The sequence below is a fragment of the Heterodontus francisci genome, chromosome 2, assembly GCF_036365525.1.
Source record: "Heterodontus francisci isolate sHetFra1 chromosome 2, sHetFra1.hap1, whole genome shotgun sequence".
NCBI classification, from domain to species: Eukaryota; Metazoa; Chordata; class Chondrichthyes; order Heterodontiformes; family Heterodontidae; genus Heterodontus; species Heterodontus francisci.
Window position 1 is genome coordinate 36,685,780 of NC_090372.1, and position 21,008 is coordinate 36,706,787.

Sequence of the window (21,008 nt, forward strand, 5' to 3'; positions counted from 1 at the left end):
TGAATACAGATTCAATAGTAATCTTCAAAAAGGGAATTGGATAAATACTTGAAGGAAGATAAGTTGCAAGGATATGGAGAAAGAGCGAGGGAGTGAAACAAATATATTGCTCTTTGGAAGAACCAGACTCAATGGGACAAAGTACCGCATTCTGTGATATACTATTCGATGATTCTGTGTTTGTTTACTGTCATTTCAAACTGTGCTATCTGTACTGTGGTTGATACCTCATCCTCTGACTGTTTCAATAATTAATTTCCTGCTTTGCCCGATTTTTCATTTCAATGGCCTTTTCAATTCTTCAGATAGAGCTTCACATCCATTATGTCTACTCAAGAACGACTAACTCTTAGCTTTGATGGAACTATTCTTAGTCCTCATTGATCCATTGGCATTTGCACCCTACTTCATATTTTGTGAAAAAGAATTTCCATCATGTTCAAGGTGTTTGCCATTAAATTTAACCCCACCAGCATTTTTTGCTTTCTTGTTGAACATTTACTTTCTCCTAAACAGCTCTCAACTACCAAACCCTTTCTTTCTTACGAACAATCTTCCTGGTCTTCACGTGTCCCCCTAAACTTTCCTCTCTTAGAGCTTCTAAATTCCAAAAGCTCTTCCCATTCTATTCCTTTTCTTTTCTCTATAGCCTCGCTGAACCAAAATCAACACTGATTACACATTTCCTACTCTAATCACTCTTTCCAAGGATCATGAACTGTGTAATACCTACATCCCTGTCTTTAGAAATATACAAATGTAGGAAAATTAGGAACAGGAGTAAATCATTCAGGTCCTTGAACCTCCTCTACTATTCAATTAGATCATGGTTGATCTGCACCTCAACTCCAACTATCTGCCATTGCTCCATGCCTATCCCTGTGTTGAAAGCAAAGTGTTCCAGATTTCAACTACCTTCTGTGTACAAAAGTACCTCCTGATTTTAGTTTGAATTTTATCATGTATACTTGTTCCCAAATTGGCACCAAAGCAAAGAGATTTCCTGTGTGTAATCTATCAAAATCCTTTTAATATTTTAAACACCTCGATTAGATCACTTTTTATACTCAAGTTGATACAAGCCATGTTTACACAACCTAGCCTCATAATTTCCAGGGTCAATTTATCCTTCCTGTGGCGCAGTGCCCAAATTCAAACCCAGCATTCCAGCTGCAGTCTGATGGTCTGACAACTGAAACATAACTTTTGCTCCCTTGTATTCCAGACCCCGTGAAATAAAGGCCAGCATTCCCAATAACCTTTTTAATTGCCTCCTATGTCTGAATAGTAGCGTTAAATGATTTGTGTACTTGAGGCTCCTAAATCTCTTTGCTCCTCTACAGTTCCTAGTTTCTCACCATTTATAAATACTCAAAGTTATCTTTCTTCGGATCTTTCCTCATCATCGCAGGCTTTTAAAATCTAAGCTTAACAATTAATCATTACTTCCTGCTTTACTCTGTGTTCTCATTCACTCTTTTCAAGCTTGGTGGTGTCATCCACTGTAGAGTTTTGTTTTTCACCTGAGTTTTTCAATTTAAAACAGTCGAGAAAGGAGGGATGTTTCCAAGGTATTAACATTTAAGAACATAAGAAATAGGAGGAGGAGTAGCCGTTCGGTCACTCAAGCCTGCCCGCCATTCATTAAGATCATGGCTGATCTGCCCCAGACCTCAACTCCTTTTTCATGTCAGCTCCTCATAGCCCTCAACTCCCCAGTATTTCAAAAATCTATCTACCTCCTTTTTAAATACTTTCAGTGATCTAGCCTCCACAACTCTCTGGGGTAGAGAATTCCAGACATTTGCTACCCCCAGAAAGAAGAAATTCCTTCGCATCTCAGTTTTAAATGAGTGTCCCCTTATTCTGTATCTATGCCCCCTAGTGAGAGATTCCCCCCACTAGTGGAAACATCTTCTCAACATCTACCCTGTTAAGCCCTTTCAGAATCTTGTACATTTCAATAAGATCACACCTCATTCTTCTAAACTCTAACGAATAAAGGCCTAACCTGTTTAGCCGTTCTTGTTAAGTCAAGCCTTTCATCCCAGGAATCTACCGAGTGAAACTCTTTTGAACTGCCTCCAATGCCAGTATATCCTTTCTTAAATACAGGGACCAAAACTGTACATAGTACTCCACGTGCGGCCTCACCAACACCCTGTACAGTTGTAACAAGACTTCCCTATTTTTAAACTCCAACCCCACCCCCCCCGCGCCCCCATTTAAAGTAATTGGCAAGAGAAGCAAGAGCGACATGAGGAAAACTTTTTCAGGCAGTGATTGGTAAGGGTCTGGAATGCACTGCCTGAGAGTTCAATGGAGGCATTCAAAAGGGAATTACACTGTTAGCTGCAAAGGTAGAATGTGCAGGGTTATGGCATTAGGTGAATTGCTCATTCGGAGAGCTGGTGCAGACACAATGGGCTGAATGGCCTCCTTCTGCGCTGTAGCAAATCTATGATTCTGTGAACAGCCCCACAAATGCCTAGTTGTCAACCATACACTGTTGAAATGGGCAATCTGATTTTCCAGTGCCCATTCGTGCCATTTGTGTGGGGCCCAGAAAAACAACCCATTTGGGGACAGCATAATCTTTAGTGGTACACTTGTTTTCACGTTGTTGATGGTTTCTATTTGCTTATGGCTGGCCTGCCATCCACCTGGGCTAGTGTGTATGCAAGGGGTTCAGGACAGGCTTGCATTCCCTTCTCTGTGCTGCAATTCTGAGAGCAGCTTGAGCATGTATTAACACAAGAGCACCAGAGGGCTGCGTTCAGCAGCTGTTTGCTTAGGTTTGCTCTGAAAGTCCAGTGAATAACCACAGCCGGCTGAGATTGAACTACATCCTTCTATGTGACTGTGTGTTGGTGAACTGGAGCAAATTTTTTCTACACTGCAAAGCTGAGAAAGCATCCTAGAAAAGGCATTGGAAAAGATATCAAGTTGTCTTCATGCAACAGAGATAGTGCCCCTCTCTACCAATTGCAGTCGATGGTTTTATCGACACTCAGTATGGTTATTCTGACCATAAAACCCTGAATACTGAAACACAGACTAGCGTGAGGTTTCCACAGAAAGTTTTCACCAGTTGAAGTAAGTATACTCATCTAGAACAAAAACAAGAAATGCTGGAATCACTCAGCAGTTCTGGCAGCATCTGTGGAAAGAGAAGCAGAGTTAACGTTTCGGGTCAGTGACCCTTCTTCGGAACTGACAAATATTAGAAAAGTCACAGATTATAAGCAAGTGAGGTGGGGGTGGGGCAAGAGATAACAAAGGAGAAGGTGCAGATTGGACCAGGCCACATAGCTGACCAAAAGGTCACTGAGCAAAGGCAAACAATATGTTAATGGTGTGTTGAAAGACAAAGCATTAGTACAGATTAGGTGTGAATACACTGAATATTGAACAGCAGCAAGTGCAAACCTGAAAAAAAACCTGAAAAAAACAGTGGGTAAGCAAACTGAACAAACTAAGATGAAATGAAATAAATGCAAAAAAAGATTGTAAAAAATGTAAAAAAGAATGTAAAAAAAAAAGGAAGAAAAAATAACTGAAAATGAAAGTAAAATGGGGGGCTGTCATGCTCTGAAATTATTGAACTCAATGTTCAGTCCGGCAGGCTGTAGTGTGCCTAATCGGTAGATGAGATGCTGTTCCTCGAGCTTGCGTTGATGTTCACTGGAACACTGCAGCAATCCCAGGACAGAGATGTGAGCATGAGAGCAGGGGGGAGTGTTGAAATGGCAAGCAACCGGAAGCTCAGGGTCCTGCTTGCGGACTGAGCGGAGATGTTCCGCAAAGCGGTCACCCAGTCTGCGCTTGGTCTCCCCAATGTAGAGGAGACCACACTGTGAGCAGCGAATACAGTATACTACATTGAAAGAAGTACAAGTAAATCGCTGCTTCACTCATCTAGATATCAGTTCACGTAACCCAGAAAGATAATGCACATCATTTCCTATTAAAGCCAAAATCATAACCCAGCACAATTTGTGATATCGTTCATGTTGCCCGCGCAGACGGAACGGAGTACGGAGTTTATAGCAGTTGCGTTTACAAGTGCAGAACCTGATGCCTACCGAGCACTGCAGCTGCCACTGACTTGGAATGAAAACAAACCTTAAAACACAGAGCTCAGGAAGACATACTGAGGCAGCATCCTGAGAAGAAGCAAACTTTCTCAAATGCAAACAGCTCCCCTCATTACAATTGCTGATTTCATAAAATGTTAGAATTTACAGAAGAGGCCTTGTCCCTCTCCATCTCTGTAACCTTCTCCAGCCTTACAAACCTCCAAGATACCAACACTTTTCCAATTCAGCTGCCAAGACCCTAAGCCCTGGAATTCTGTCCCTAAACACTTGTCTTTCCTCTTTTAAGACACTCCTTAAAATCTACTTTCCCTAATATGACTTTATGTGGTTCCATGCCAAATTTTGTTCGATAACACTCCTATGAAGCACCTTGAAATGTTTTACTGAGTTAAAAGCAAACATAAATGCAAGTTTTATTAGTCTACTGTGCCCGTGATAGCTTTTCAACTGTAGCTGTATATTCTAATCTTATTTCTCTGCCTTTTCTTCACATCCTTACATTGTTTATTTTCAGACCCTTTTCAAACGATATCACAGGTACATAGTTGTTTGCAACACTGAAGGCATTGTAACTAAGCTGGTCCAAAACTAATCCCATAGCCCTTTGCTCTCTCCTTATGCCTATAGCATTTTCTGCTTCAAATATTTATCAATTTTCCTTTAAAAGATCCAATAGTTTCTAATTCAAAAGGCAGTAATGGTAAAGTATGAAATGCTGGAAATACTCAGCAGGTCTGGCAACATCTGTGGAGAGAGAAGCAGAGTTAACGTTTCAGGTCAGTAAACTTTCATCAGTTCTGAAGAAGGGTCACTGAACTGAAACATTAACTCTGTTTTTCTCTCCACAGATGCTGACAGACCTGCTGAGTATTTCTGGCATTTCTTGTTTTTATTTCAGATTTTGCTTTTATAACGGTAAAGCATTCCATGTTCTAATAATCCGCTATGTAAAAACAGACTTGCAATTTCTTCCAAAGATGTTTTATCAGTACATTAAGAGCAAGAGCATAACTAAGGAAAAGGCAGGCCCTATCAGAGATGTACAAGGGAACTTATGCATGGATGCAGAAGATGTGGGCAGGGTTCTTAATAAGTTTTTTGTCTCTGTCTTCACAAAGGAGAGGGCTGATGCAAACACTGTAAAGGAGAAGTGTGAAATATCAGATACGCATAATGAGAGAAGTAGTACTTGAGGGTCTGGCATCCTTGAAAGTGGATAAATCCCCAGGGCAGGATGGATTGCATCCCAGGTTGTTAAAGGAAGCCAGGGAGGAAATAACGAATACGCTGAGGATCATCTTTAAATCCTCACTAGATACAGGAGAGGTATTAGACGATTGGAGGTCTGCGAAAGTTGTACCACTGTTTAAAAAGGGTGCGAGAGATAGGCCAAATAATTATAGGTCTGACCTTGGTGGTGCATAAATTGTTAGAATCAATTCTGAGGGACAGGATTAACTGCCACTTAGAATGGATTAATCAGGGATAGTCAGCATGGATTTGTTAGGGGAAGGTCATGTCTTCCTAGCTGAATTGAGTTTTTTGAAGAAGTAACAAGGAGGATTGATGAGGGTAGTGCAGTGGATGTTTTCTACATGGATTTTAGTAAGGCATTTGACAAGGTCCCGCATGGCAGACTGGTCAGTAAAACGAAAGCCCATGGGATACAGGAGAAAGTGGCAGGTTGGATCAAGAATTAGCTCAGGGACAAGCAACAAAGGGTAGTAGTCGGCGGATGTTCTTGCGAATGGAAAGCTGTTTCCAGTGGCATTCCACAGGGCTCAGTGTTGGGTCCTTTGCTGTTTGTGGTATATATTAATGATTTGGACTTAAATGTGGGAGGCATAACTGGGAAATTTGCTGATGACACAAAAATTGGCTGTGTAGTTGATAGTGAAGAGGACAGCCGTAGAGTACAGAATGATATCAATGGTTGGTTGAGTGCACGGAAAAGTGACAAATGGGGAGAGCAAATAAAGTGAGGGAATACACAATAAACGGGAGGATACTGAGAGGGGTAGAAGAAGTGAGAGACATGGAGTGCATGTCCGCAGGTCCCTGAAGGTGGCAGGGTAGGTAGATAGAGTGGTGAATGAGGCTTCTGGAATGGTTTCCTTTATTGGCTAAAGTATAGAATACAAAAGCAGGAACGTAATGCTGGAATTGTACAAAACGCTGGTTAGGCCACTGCTGGAGCATCGTGTACAGTTCTGGTCACCACATCACAGGTAGGACATAATTGCTCTGAAGAGAGTACAGGGGAGATTTACAAGAATGTTGCCGGGACTTGAAAGTTGCAGTTATGGGGAGAGATTGCATAGGCTAGGGTTGTTTTCCCTAGAACAGAGGAGGCTGAGGGGTGACTTAATTGAGGTATACAAAATTATAAGGGGCCTAAATAGAGTACACAGGAAGGACCTATTTCCCCTAGCAGAGAGGTCTATTACCAGGAGACACAGATTTAAGGTGATTGGTAGAAGAATTAGAGGGGACATGAGGAAAAACTTTTTCACCCAGAGGATGGTGGGTGTCTGGAATTCACTGCCAGGAACAGTGGTGGAGGTAGAAACCCTCAATTCTTTTAAAAGGTACCTGGACATGCACCTGAAATGCTGTAACTGCAAGGCTCTGGACCAGGTGCTGGAAGGTGGGATTAGATAGCAGCTACAACAAAAACAAGAAATGCCGGATTCACTCAGCAGGTCTGGCAGCATCTGTGGAAAGAGAAGCAGAGTTAACGTTTCGGGTCAGTGACCCTTCTTCGGAACTCCGAAGAAGGGTCACTGACCCGAAACGTTAACTCTGCTTCTCTTTCCACAGATGCTGCCAGACCTGCTGAGTGAATCCGGCATTTCTTGTTTTTGTTTCAGATTTCCAGCATCCGCAGTATTTTGCTTTTATTTTAGATAGCAGCTAGTTTGTTCGGCTGGCACAGATACAATGGGCTCAATGGCCTCCTTCTGTCCCATGATTTTTCTATAGTTCTCTGGTTCTTGTGATAATCCTGAGTCTATGCTCCTTTATTACAAATTCAACCATTCGAAAAAATCTTTCCCTATTTATTCCCTCAGAATCTTTCATAATTTTAAACGTCTCCATCAGCTCCATACTTAACCTCAAAAAAGACCCTAAGGTTGCGAATAGTCAGCTTAAACCTGAGACAGTAGCCAAGAAGGCGTGTGGTATCGACAGAGAGGATATATAGTTTGTGGGTGTGCTGAAGATGATGGCTTGAGTCTCTTTAACTGGATAAATTAATGGCTCATCCAGGACTGAATGATGGGCAAGTAGGTTGACAACAGAGGGGGAAAATGCCAGTAAAAGACTGAGCCCAAAAGGAGTGGAGACTCTCAGTTTGCTCCAAAGTTTCAAAATTATTATTCCAGGCCCTGCAAAACAGTGCGAATGTGAGCTGGAAACACTTACCATCCAAAAATGGACAGCTGGCAACTATGCCATTTGCCAATAAAGGAAGTGGAGATTATGTGAGAGTGTGTGCACATGTATGTGGGGTGTATGTGTGTGCATGTGTGTATCTCTCTCTCTCTGTAGATCAAAAATATTTGCATTATCATCATATTCCCTTCTATTTATCATCTACTCTCTTGCTGGCATTATCCACAAATGCAGGATATGCCATTCAACTCCACCTGTCGACATCCACTATTAACTTCAACGTTGTCACAGTTCTTTCTGATAGTCCGGCCTTGATGTTGGAGAGACAAAATCATAAATTTAAAAAGAATTGGCATATTGGTATCATATGTGTCCACTTTTCATGCACGAACCTAGATATGGACATTGGCTGGCTATTTTATCATACAGAGTATCAGGCTAAGTTGAATCCTTTTCTCAATATTACCAGAGACAAAGCTATCCTCTTGGTTTCCTGTCAGCTCCTATAACCTTCCGGCATCCCTTCCATTAACTTTCCCTGCTGGCCACTCACATCCCATCCAGTTTGATTCCAACCTCATCGTTAAACCTCAACTTCGGAGACTGCTCATTCTACCTCAGGAATATTGCCCATTTAATCTGCCATTGAAATCCTAATAAATGCCGTCATCACTTCTCTCGTGCACGCCGCTCATGCCTTCATTCCTCAACGCGACAAACTGCATTTAATTCAAAACTCTGCAGCTCAAGTCTTTTGCTACATCAGACCAGTCATTTACGTTAGCCTTGGCCTTGCCGAAATCCACTGGCTCCTTTTCCCCAGTGCATCGATGTCAAAATCCTTGTGTACTTTTATGTTGCTTGACACCTTGCCTTTCTCTACTGTTGTGATATTCTCCACCAAAGTCCCAGCAATAAACATTCCACACCTCTGATTCGGGCTTATGCTAGTTTCCTACTCCCTCCATTCTACCTTCAATGGTTGATCTTTCAGTCAATATACTTCTCTCTCCTGGATCTTTTCATAAATCAATCCATCTCGCCTTTACTCTCATTTCCTTCAAAAGCTCCTTCAATAGCCATCTCTTTGATGCATTTGATTGTCCCCCGCTCAATCCCTGCTCTGTGTCCTCTTTTTCAAGTACCTTGAGATTTCAATCTGGCTCAGTTGGTAACGTACATGCCTGAGTCAAAAGGCAATGGGCTCAAGCACCACTATAGACTGGAGCATAAAAATTTAGGCTGACACTAGTGATGTGGTGCTGCCAGCATCTGGACAAGACTTTAAACTGAGAAGCTGTCTGCTGATTCAGGTAGACATAAAAGACCCCACAGCCCAATTGTTTAAAAAAAAAGCTCCATCAAAATTCTGTTGTCTACAACCAACCTCATGTCAAGTCTCGCTTGCCCTTACTCCTGTCTTCGCTGACCTACATTGGCTTCTGGTTCCCCAATGTTTTAAATTTAAAATTCCTCTGTTTAAAATCCCTTCATGGCCACACCCTTCCCTAATTTTACAACATGCTGCAGCCTTAATTACCCCCCTCTATAAACTCATCATTCCTTGCCCTCTTGAGCATCTCCCTTCCTTCACCATACAATTGTCGGCCACTCCTTCAGTTGATTAGGCTTCAGATAGTGGAATATCTAATATAAGAACAAAACATTGCGTATGCAGGAACTCTGAAATGAGGACAGAAAGTGCCGGAAATACTCAGCAGGTCTGGCAGCATCTGTGTAGAGAGAAACAGTTAACGTTGCAGGTCTGTGACCCTTCATCAGAACTGATGAATATCAGATGCTTTGCTCATCCACATAGGGTATCTGATGATATGTTCAGCCATTTGAGGTTGGTGTATCATGCCTCAGTCATATCCGGGTGAGGGTTGGGATTATTTTTATATATATATTTTGATTCTTGGGATGTATTTATGCCCATCCCTAGTTGGCGCATGTTTATTACATGTTTATTACATGCTGTAAGCTGTACATTCTTAGGTTACGTAATATGTTCTCTCTTTACATAAGGTGTAATCGAGCAATTTCAGGAAAAATCACTGTAAACAATAGAATAGATTAGATTAGAGATACAGCACTGAAACAGGCCCTTCGGCCCACCGAGTCTGTGCCGACCATCAACCACCCATTTATACTAATCCTACACTAATCCCATATTCCTACCAAACATCCCCACCTGTCCCTATATTTCCCTACTACCTACCTATACTAGGGGCAATTTATAATGGCCAATTTACCTACCAACCTGCAAGTCTTTTGGCTTGTGGGAGGAAACCGGAGCACCCGGAGAAAACCCATGCAGACACAGGGAGAACTTGCAAACTCCACACAGGCAGTACCCAGAATCGAACCCGGGTCCCTGGAGCTGTGAGGCTGCGGTGCTAACCACTGCGCCGCCCCAATAAATACCAGATATGCTTTTTTTTAAAACATGACCATCAGTTTCAAAACAACAAACTCACAGAGCAATGATGCAGAACTTCGTTCATCACGTGCAACTGTAATGGCTGAAGAACACTGAGGAGATGGAGATGTGAGTAAAAAAACAAAGTTGCTATTTACCAGCAAAATTAAGGAACTATGAAGACAGCTACTTACATTTCACTTTTATTTGCATTGTAAGTGGAGGTATATCTCAATCATGGTGTGTAATTTGTGTACAGGTACTGCTGATTGAATCTTTGAAACCCTCCAAAGTACAGAGATTAAATTATCAAGCATGAAATAGACAAGGTCAAGCAATGTTCATTTCTGTAACTGTATAACCAATTTTGTACAGAAAAAAAAAGTAGGGGCCTCAAGCAAAAAAATTGAGAACCTTTGGTCTATGTAACAATCAAAATTAATTCAGTAATTGTAAAGCATTTAGGAAAAGTACTGAAAATATCAAGAGGTGTTATTCAAATGTATTTATTGGGGCGGCGCAGTGGTTAGCACCGCAGCCTCACAGCTCCAGCGACCCAGGTTCAATTCTGGGTACTGCCTGTGTGGAGTTTGCAAGTTCTCCCTGTGACCGTGTGGGTTTTCGCCGGGTGCTCCGGTTTCCTCCCACAGCCAAAGACTTGCAGGTTGATAGGTAAGTTGGCCATTATAAATTGCCCCTAGTGTAGGTAGGTGGTAGGGGAATTGAGGGAAGGTGGGGATGTGGTAGGAATATGGGATTAGTGTAGGATTAGTATAAATGGGTGGTTGATGGTCGGCACAGACTCGGTGGGCCAAAGGGCCTGTTTCAGTGCTGTCTCTAAATAAAAAAATAAAAATAATATTGAATTGGAGGAAACTTCTGCTGATCCAATAGTGGACTGTCAGCCAAGCAGCATGACAAATCAGAGGCAGTGGTGAGGTCGAGAGAGGTGGTGATAAGGTAGAGCTGGGTGTCATTAACGTACCTATGGAAACTGATGTGTTTTCAGATGATGTCGCCAAGGGCACCATGTAGATGAGAAACAGAACGGGGTCAGTGATAGATCCTTGGGACTCCAGAGGTAACCGTGCTGGAGTTGGAAGAGAAGCCATTGTAGGAGATTTTCTGGTTGCAACTAGATATATAGGAATGCAAACGTATGAGCGCAGTTCCACTGAGCTGCACAATGAAGGAGAGGAGTCGGAAGAGAATGGTCTGGTCAACCATGTCAAGGGTTGCAGACCAGTTGCGAGGATGAGGAGGGATAGTTCACCATGGTCACACTCATATTGGATTTCATTTATAACTTTGACAAGGGCTGTCAGCAGGGGCAGTAACCTGATTGGAGGGTTCACTTGAGCATGTTAAATACTGACACTGGATGACTATATGTATAAAGAAGCTACATTCCCTAGCAAATACAAACATCACATAGCGAAGTGCACGAATAAATTTCAGGCAGCTCTAAAATGTTTTATCAATAGCATGCTTGATTATGAATTATGGCTCACTCATTTTGTCTTGTGAAGGGTCAGATACATATTAATGTTTTAACCCAACATACTCTACAACCTATTTTTAACAACTGATAACAATATCCCTGGAAAAGTGTAATCACAGATATTGTACTCACAGTTAGAAGATTAATTCAGTGAAATAAAATTCTCCATTCACTGCACTTTCTAAATGATACTGGGGTTAAAGAGTAAATTAAGAGGACAGGTTGCGTAAACTTGTATGCCCTTGAGTATAGAAGATCAAGAAGTGAACTAATCGAGATGCTTAAAGTGGTAGAAGGATTTGATAAGGTAGATAAAGAGAAGTCATTTCCTAGGGTGGGGGAATCCAGAACAAGGGGCCAGGCCATTAAGGGATGAAATCAGGAAGCACTTCTTCACACAAAAAGGTGGTAGAAATCTGGAACACTCTTTCCCAAAAGACTGAGGATGCTGGGTCAATTGAAACTTTCATGACTGTGATAGATAAGATTTTTGTTAGATCAGGGTATCAAGCGATGGAGCTAAGGTGGGTAAACAAGGTTGAGGTACAGATTAGCATGATCTCATTGAATATCAGAACAGGCTCGAGAGGCTGAAAGATCTACTCCTGTTTCCACATTCAGTTACAGAAATAAATCCCTCCAATTGAACCCAATGTTAAATTGGACTTTCGTAGCAGTTACATAACGTACTACCTCCTCATTAATTATTATTCTGTCATTAACTCTCTCTCTGGACTAATTATTTGTCTTTCACCACAAGCACGAACATGCTCTTTGCCTTTGTCCCATGCCAGCTTTGTTATTTAACTCTCCTGCCCTCTGCCCTATCACACATCTTCCCTTTTGTTCTCTTCCCCACCAAACCCACCACCACCCCCCCACCCCGCTTCACTTGCTTCAAACCTAGTTCTTTTCTAACCTTTGCCAGTTCTGATGAAAGGTCACAAGCCTGAAATGTTAACTCTGTTTCTCTCTCCACAGATGCTGCCGGACCTGCTGAGTATTTCCAGCAGTTTGTTTTTATATCAGATTTCCAGCATCTGCAATATTTTGCTTTTATTTTACTATCTCCTTCTCTTGCCTGTACTGTGTTGTCACACTTTCTTCAACAGAAGATGGGGCAAGACAGCATCCGAAAGTATGACCCCGAGCTTCCAGTTGCTTGCCATTTCAACACACCCTCTTGCTCTCATACGCACATTTCTGTCCTTGGTCTGCTGCAGTGATCCAGTGTACATCAACGCAAGCTCGAGGACCAGCACCTGATATTTCGATTAGGCACTCTGCAGCCTTGCGGACTCAACCTTGAGTTCAACAATTTCAGAGCATGCCTGGCCTTTATTTTTTCTATTTTTTTTTTAACCTTGTGCCTGTTTTTCATGTGGACAGGGCTGCTCATCATTCTGCCATTAACACTCTCTCTGGACTTATGCTTTGTCTTTCACCCCTTCACTTGCTTAAAACCTAATTCTTTTCTAACCTTTGCCAATTCTGATGAAAGGTCACAGACCTGAAACATTAACTCTGCTTCTCTCTCCACAGATACGGCCTGACCTGCTGAGTATTTCCAGCACTTTCTGTTTTTATTTCAGATTTCCAGCATCTGACAGAGGGGCGTCGGGATACATGAGCATGGATATTTGAAGGCAGCAGGACATACTGAGAGAGTAGTTAGCAAACCATAGGGGATCTTGGGCTTCATAAATAGAGATATTGAGTATAAAAGCAGGGAAGTTATGCTGATCATTTATAAAGCTCTGATTAGGCCACAACTAGAGTCATATATGGCATAGAAGGTGGCCATTTGGCTCATCCAGTCCATGCTGGCTCTCCGTGGAGCAACGGAGTCAGTCCCACTCCCCCACTTGATCCCTGTAGCCTTGCAAGTCTATTTCCTTCAAGCAGTCATCCAATTTCCTTTTGCATTCATTGATTGTCTCCGCTTCCAACACCCTTGTGGGCAGCGGGTTCCAGGTCATTACCACCCGCCACATAAAAATTTTTTTCCTCATATTCCCCTTGCAACTCTTGCCCAAAATCTACGATTTGTGTTCCATAGTCCTTGTACCATTAGTTATTGGGAACACTTTTTCCTTGTCTAACTTACCTAAGCCTGTCATAATCTTGTATACTTCGATTAAATCTCTCCTCAATCTCTTTAATTCTAAGGAGAACAACCCCAGTTTTTCCAACCTAACCTTACAACTAAAATCCCCCATCCCTAGAATCATTCTGGCAAATCTCCTCTGTATGGTGACCAGAACTGGATGCAATACTCCAGTTGGAGCCTAACCAGAGCTTTATAAAGGATCAGCATAACTTCCTTGCTTTTATACTCAATGTCTCTGTTTGTGAATCCCAAGATCCTATATGCTTTATTAACCACTCTCTCAATATGCCCTGTCACCTTCAAAGATCGATGCAATGCGCCCCCATGTCCCGCTGTTCCTGCACACTCTTAAGAACTGTGCCATTAAGTATATATTGCCTCTCCCAATTCCTTCTGACAAAATGCATCACCTCACACTTGTCAGTATTAAATTCCATCTGCCACTTCTCTGCCCATTCTGCTAGTCTATCTATGTCCTGTTGCAAGCGGTTCATATCATCTTCACTGTTTGCCACACCTCCCAAGTTTGGTGTCATCAGCAAATTTTGACATTCTACTCTGTATTCCAAGACCCAAGTCATTTATATATAGCAAAAAAAACAGTGTTCCCAGAACTGACTCATGGGATCCTTTTCTCCAGTTCTGGTTACTGCACTTTAGGAAGGATGTGAGGGTCCTTGAGAAGGTGCAAGAGGAGATTTACCCGAATGGTTCCAGGGAAGAGGGATTCTAGCTACAAGGTTAAGTTGGAGAAGCTGGGGTGGTTCTCCTTGGAGCAAAGGAGATTGACAGGAGATTTGATAGAGGAGTACAAGATTATGACTGGTTTAGATAAGGTAGACAGAGAAAAGCTGTTCCCATTAGCTGATGGTAGAAGGACTCAGGGACACAGATTTAAGATTTTGGGCAAGCGCAGCAGGGGGATGAGAGGAAGAACCTTTTTGCGTGCAAGTGGTAATGACCTGGAACTCACTGCCTATGATGGTGTTGGAAGCGGAGATGGATAGGCAATTGAAATAAAGAATATACTTCCAGGGCAACGGGGATAGAGCAGGGGAATGGAATTGTCTAGATTGCTCAACAGAGAGCTGGTATGGACTCAATGGGCCGAATGACCTCATCCTGTGCGGTAAATGACTCTATGACTCTCCATGAGCCTCCTATTCCATGAGCCTCAATTTTGTTAATCAGCCTTTTATGCGGTCCTTGGTCAAATGCTTTCTTAGAAACATAGAAAATAGGAAGAAACAGAGGAAATAGGAGCAGGAGTAAGCCATTCGGCCCTTCGAGCCTGCTCCGCCATTCATTATGATCATGGCTGATCATCCAACTCAGTAGCCTGTTCCGGCTTTCACCCCATACCCTTTGATCCCTTTAGATCCAAGAGCTATAACTAACTCATTTTTGAAAACATACAATGTTTTGGCCTCAACTGCTTTCTGTGGTAGTGAATTCCACAGGCTCACCACTCTCTGGGTGAAGAAATTTCTCCTCATCTCAGTCCTGAAAGGTTTACCCTGTATCCTTAGACTATGACCCCTGGTTCTGGGCTCCCCCACCATCGGGAACATCCTTCCTGCATGTACTCTGTCAAGTCCTGTTAGAATTTTCTGGGTTTCTATGCGATCCTCCCTCACTCTTCTGAACTCCAGCGAATATAATCCTAACTGACTCAATCTCTCCTCATACGTCAGTCCCGCCATCCCAGGAATCAGTCTGGTAAACCTTCGCTGCACTACCTCTATAGCAAGAACATCCTTCCTCAGATAAGGAGACCTAAACTGCACACAATATTCCAAGTGTGGCCTCACCAAGGCCCTGTATAATTGCAGCAAGACATCCCTGCTTCTGTACTCGAATCCTCTTACTATGAAGGCCAACATACCATTTGCCTTTTTTAGCACCTGTTGCACCTGCATGCTTACCTTCAGCGACTGGTGTACAAGAACACCCAGGTCTCGCTGCAATTTCCCCTCTCTCAGTTTATATCCGTTCAGATAATAATCTGCCTTCCTGTTTTTGCTACCAAAGTGGATAACCTCACATTTATCCACATTATACTGAATCTGCCATGCATTAGCCCACTCACTCAACTTGTCCACATCACCCTCAAGCCTCTCTGCATCCTCCTCGCAACTCATCGTCCCACCCAGTTTTGGGTCATCTGCAAATTTGGAGAGGTTACATTTAGTTCCCTCAACTAAATCATTAATGTATATTGTGAATAGCTGGGGTCCTAGCACCGATCCCTGCGGTACACCACTAGTCACTGCCTGCCATTTGGAAAAAGACCCATTTATCCCTACTCTTTGTTTCCTGTCCGCCAACCAATTTTCTATCCATCGCAATACACTACCCCCAATCCCATGCGCTTTAATTTTACATGCTAATCTCTTATATGGGACTTTGTCGAAAGCCTTCTGAAAGTCCAAATAAACCACATCCACTGGCTCCCCCTCATCAACTTTACGAGTTACATCCTCGTAAATCCAAGCTGACTCTGCCCGATTCTACCACTGTTCTCCAAATGCTCTGCTATAAAATCTTCGATAATGGACTCTACAATTTTCCCCATTACCGACATCAGGCTGACTGGTCTATAATTCCCTGCTTTCTCTCTACCTCCCTTTTTAAATAGTGGGGTTACATTAGCTACCCTCCAATCTGTAGGAACTGTTCCAGAGTCTATAGAATCTTGGAAGATGACCACCAATGCATCCACTATTTCCAGGGCCACTTCCTTAAGTACTCTGGGATGCATTACCATCAGGCCCTGGGGATTTATCGGCCTTCAATCCCATCAATTTCCCCAACACAATTTCTCTACTAATACTGATTTCTTTCAGTTCCTCTCTCTCACTAAGCCCTGTGTTCCCCAACATTTCTGGTATGATATTTGTGTCCTCCTTTGTGAAGACAGAACCAAAGTATGCATTTAGTTGGTCAGCCATTTCTTTATTCATACCATGTAAAATCCATGTAGACAACATCCAATGCATTCCCTTCAACAACCTTCTCTGTTACTTCATCGAAATAATTCTATTAGATTAATCAAGCATGATCTGCCTTTTACAAATCTGTGTTGGCTCTCCTTAATTAATTCAAACCTCTCCAAATGCCTGTTGATTTTTCCCCTGATTATTGTTTCTAAAACCATACCTCCCCCCACTGATGTTAAACAAATGTAGTTATTAGGAATGTTCTTACACCCTTTCTTGAATAATAAGACTAGTGGGTCCATCATCAACCAAGTTTGTTTCATCATCTTTCTTAAAAATGAGTACAATGCAGGCTTGTTTCCAATCCAGTGGAACCTCCGCTATCTTCTCTGACTCCCTCATGATGATGATTAAGATTTCATCCTCCATCTCACTTGGCACTCTCAGGGATTTGGCATTCGTCCTTATCGATTTTTTTTGTTTTGTTTTGGAGCATTTTAAGCCTGTTCAGGATTTCTATGTAAGTGCGATCAGCTTTTAGTTTAGTGGGATGGTTGATTTGATATTTGCATATTCTCTGGTGAATACTGACAGGAAGTAATTGTTTGGTATGTTAACTGTTTTCGTTCATCTTCAACCTATTTGTGTCCTGAAGGAAACTCGTTCTTCTTTGAAAATCCTCCTACAGTAAAAGTCATGATAGACATTCAAACAAAGCAATTTTTAGTTATATACATTTTCTTTCTTCTGTTTACTCAATTATCCTATTGCTTCCCCATTATGTTCTTTAGCTATTTTGGGCCAACTGCTAGAAATCAAACTTGAACCATATGGGATGAGATTATTCCCAGAAGACACAGCCAAGACAAGGGAACAAACTTAATGTCATTCAAGACCACAACTCAAACATGATTTATGGTTGAGGTCAATACTGTGTTTTTGCTATTAAACTGTAAAATAAGATTAGAATAACTATACAACAAACAGTTTAAAAAGGGGCATTGTATCTGACAATATAACTTTCTTAGATACTACTGACAGGTTTGCGTCTGCCTGCAATGAATTTGGCCTAACCATCAGCCTCAAGAAAACGAACATCATGGGGCAGGACGTCAGAAATGCTCCATCCATCAATATTGGCGACCACGCTCTGGAAGTGGTTCAAGAGTTCACCTACCTAGGCTCAACTATCACCAGTAACCTGTCTCTAGATGCAGAAATCAACAAGCGCATGGGTAAGGCTTCCACTGCTATGTCCAGACTGGCCAAGAGAGTGTGGGAAAATGGCGCACTGACACGGAACACAAAAGTCCGAGTGTATCAGGCCTGTGTCCTCAGTACCTTGCTCTACGGCAGCGAGGCCTGGACAACGTATGCCAGCCAAGAGCGACGTCTCAATTCATTCCATCTTCGCTGCCTTCGGAGAATACTTGGCATCAGGTGGCAGGACTATATCTCCAACACAGAAGTCCTTGAAGCGGCCAACACCCCCAGCTTATACACACTACTGAGTCAGCAGCGCTTGAGATGGCTTGGCCATGTGAGCCGCATGGAAGATGGCAGGATCCCCAAAGACACATTGGACAGCGAGCTCGCCACTGGTATCAGACCCACCGGCCGTCCATGTCTCCGCTATAAAGACGTCTGCAAACGCGACATGAAATCGTGTGACATTGATCACAAGTCGTGGGAGTCAGTTGCCAGCATTCGCCAGAGCTGGCGGGCAGCCATAAAGACAGGGCTAAATTGTGGCGAGTCGAAGAGACTTAGTAGTTGGCAGGAAAAAAGACAGAGGCGCAAGGGGAGAGCCAACTGTGCAACAGCCCCGACAAACAAATTTCTCTGCAGCACCTGTGGAAGAGCCTGTCACTCCAGAATTGGCCTTTATAGCCACTCCAGGCGCTGCTTCACAAACCACTGACCACCTCCAGGCGCATATCCATTGTCTCTCGAGATAAGGAGGCCCAAAAGAAGAACTGGTTTCATACATGGCTTAAGATCTTGCACTGTTCCTCACAAAACTTCACAAAAAATAAATTCACTCAAGCTTCAGAAGAAAAATATTTTGACTTTCATCCAATAATTATGTACTTGAAATTTTTACAGCTTCTTTGCTCGCTGACATCCACATTATGGGGCAGGGAAAAAATTAGGCAAAGTTTTTTGAAGTATCTGCATATATAGTTGGTCACATTTATAAGTTTCGAGCTGAATTTCAGACTGTGGTTAGAAGATATTTGAACGAATGAAAAACAAAGAAAAAATGCATTTGTCATTTTTTACAACCACAAAAAGGCATATACCAAAAATAACAGAAGGTGAAGACACTAGAATGACAAACTGGATTCCACCGGACTTTGATAATGATTTGTTCATATTCTTAAAATGTCTTTTGTCAAGCCAGCCACACTTCAAGCTGTCTTTCGACACCACTTACACAAACACGTGGCAAAGGATTGCAGCAATATTTTGGCTCGTAACAAAGAAGAAAGGCAGTGATTTTACAGATATCGTCACAGTTCTACAATAAATGTGTTTAGTATTGCTGGTTTAATTCTACGGTGAAGATCATCAAAATTGCTAATGATTCGAACAGAGAACTTTAATCACCTTGGCATATCATGCTTCTGTGCGGTTGAAAATTGTTGGTGACTTCTTCTTCTGCCTCCTTGTCTCGAGAGACAATGGGTAAGCTCCTAGAGATGGTCAGTGGTTTGTGGAGCAGCGCCTGGAGTGGCTATAAAGGCCAACTGCTAAGTCTCTTCGACTCGCCACTCATTAGCCCCGCCTTTATGGCTGTCCGCCAGCTCTGGCGATCACTGGCAACTGACTTCCACGACTTGTGGTCAATGTCACAGGACTTCATGTTGCATTTGCAGATGTCTTTAAAGCGGAGACATGGACGGCCACTGGGTCTGATAGCAGTGACGAGCTCACTGTACAATGCGTCCTTGGGGATCCTGCCATCTTCCATGCGGCTCACATGGCCAAGCCATCTCAAGCGCCGCTGGCTCAGTAGGGTGTATATGCTAGGGATGTTGGCCGCCTCAAGGACTTCTGTGTTGGAGATACGGTCCTGCCACCTGATGCCAAGGATTCTCCGGAGGCAGCAAAGATGGAATGAGTTGAGACGTCGCTCTTGGCTGACATACATTGTCCAGGCCTCGGTGCCGTAGAGCAAGGTACTGAGGACACAGGCTTGAAACACTCGGACTTTTGTGTTCTGTGTCAGTGCCCCATTTTCCCACACTCTCTTGGCTAATCTGGACATAGCAGCGACGCCTTTCCCATGCGCTTGTTGATTTCTGCATCGACAGACAGGTTACTGGTGACAGTTGGGCCTAGGTGGCTGAACTCTTGAACCGCTTCCAGAACCTGGTTGCCGATATTGATGGATGGAGCATTTCTAACGTCCTGTCCCATGATGTTCGTTTTCTTGAGGCTGATGGTTCGGCCAAATTTGTTGCAGGCAGCCACAATCCTGTCGCTGAGTCTCTGCAGACACTCTTCTGTGTGGGATGTTAATGCAGCATCGTCAGCAAACAGCAGTCCCCTGACGAGGACCTCCCGTACTTTGTTCTTCGCTCTTAGACGGGCAAAGTTGAACAACCTGCCATCTGATCTTGTGTGGAGGAAATTTCTTCTTCTGAAGACTTGAACGCATGTGAGAGCAGCAGTGAGAAGAAGATCCCAAACAGTGTAGGTGAGAAAACACAGCCCTGTTTCACCCCACTCAGAACAGGAAAGGGGTCTGATGAGGCCCCTCATGGAATGAGGTGATGATACTTCGTAGCTTTGGTGGACATTCAACGATTAGTTGTGTACCTATCACAACCTCTGCATCACCAACTCGTTCTTTCATACTAAACCCTATCACCAGGTTGCATGGAGAAACCCAAGATCACGTCGTTGGCACCAGCTGGACCACATCGTCAAACAAGGCAAGCCTCTATAAACAGTGTCCAAATCACACGCAGCTTCCACAGTGCAGACTGCGGCACTGACCACTCTAAGTCTAAACCAGGGGAAATGATCACTGACCAACGCAGACAAATGGACTGCTGGGCGGAGCACTACCTAGGACTGTACTCCAGGGAAAATGTTGTCTCTGATACCGCCCTCAATGCAGCCCAGTCTCTGCCAGCCATGGATGAGCTGGACGAACAGCCAACAAAATCGGAACTCAGTGATGCCATTGATTCTCCAGCCAGTGGAAAATCCCCTGGAAAGGACAGCATTACCCCTGAAATAATCAAGAGTGCCAAGCCTGCTATACTCTCAGCACTCCAAGAACTGCTTTGCCTGTGCTGGGATGAGGGAGCAGTACCACAGGACATGCACGATGCCAATATCATCACCCTCTATACGAATAATGGTGACCGCGGTGACTGCAATAACTACCGTGGAATCTTCCTGCTCAGCATAGTGGGGAAAGTCTTCGCTCGAGTCGTTTTAAACAGACTCCAGAAGCTGGCTGAACATGTCTACCCTGAGGCACAGTGTGGCTTTCGAGCAGAGATCCACCATTGACATGCTGTTC

General features: G+C 43.1%; 1 protein-coding gene across 3 annotated transcripts in view; it reads right to left on the minus strand.

Moving 5' to 3' along the window:
• The window catches only part of cdkal1 (CDK5 regulatory subunit associated protein 1-like 1), a 1,149,347-nt gene that overhangs the window by 727,473 nt on the left and 400,866 nt on the right, over nucleotides 1-21,008 (minus strand). The window lies entirely within an intron of this gene.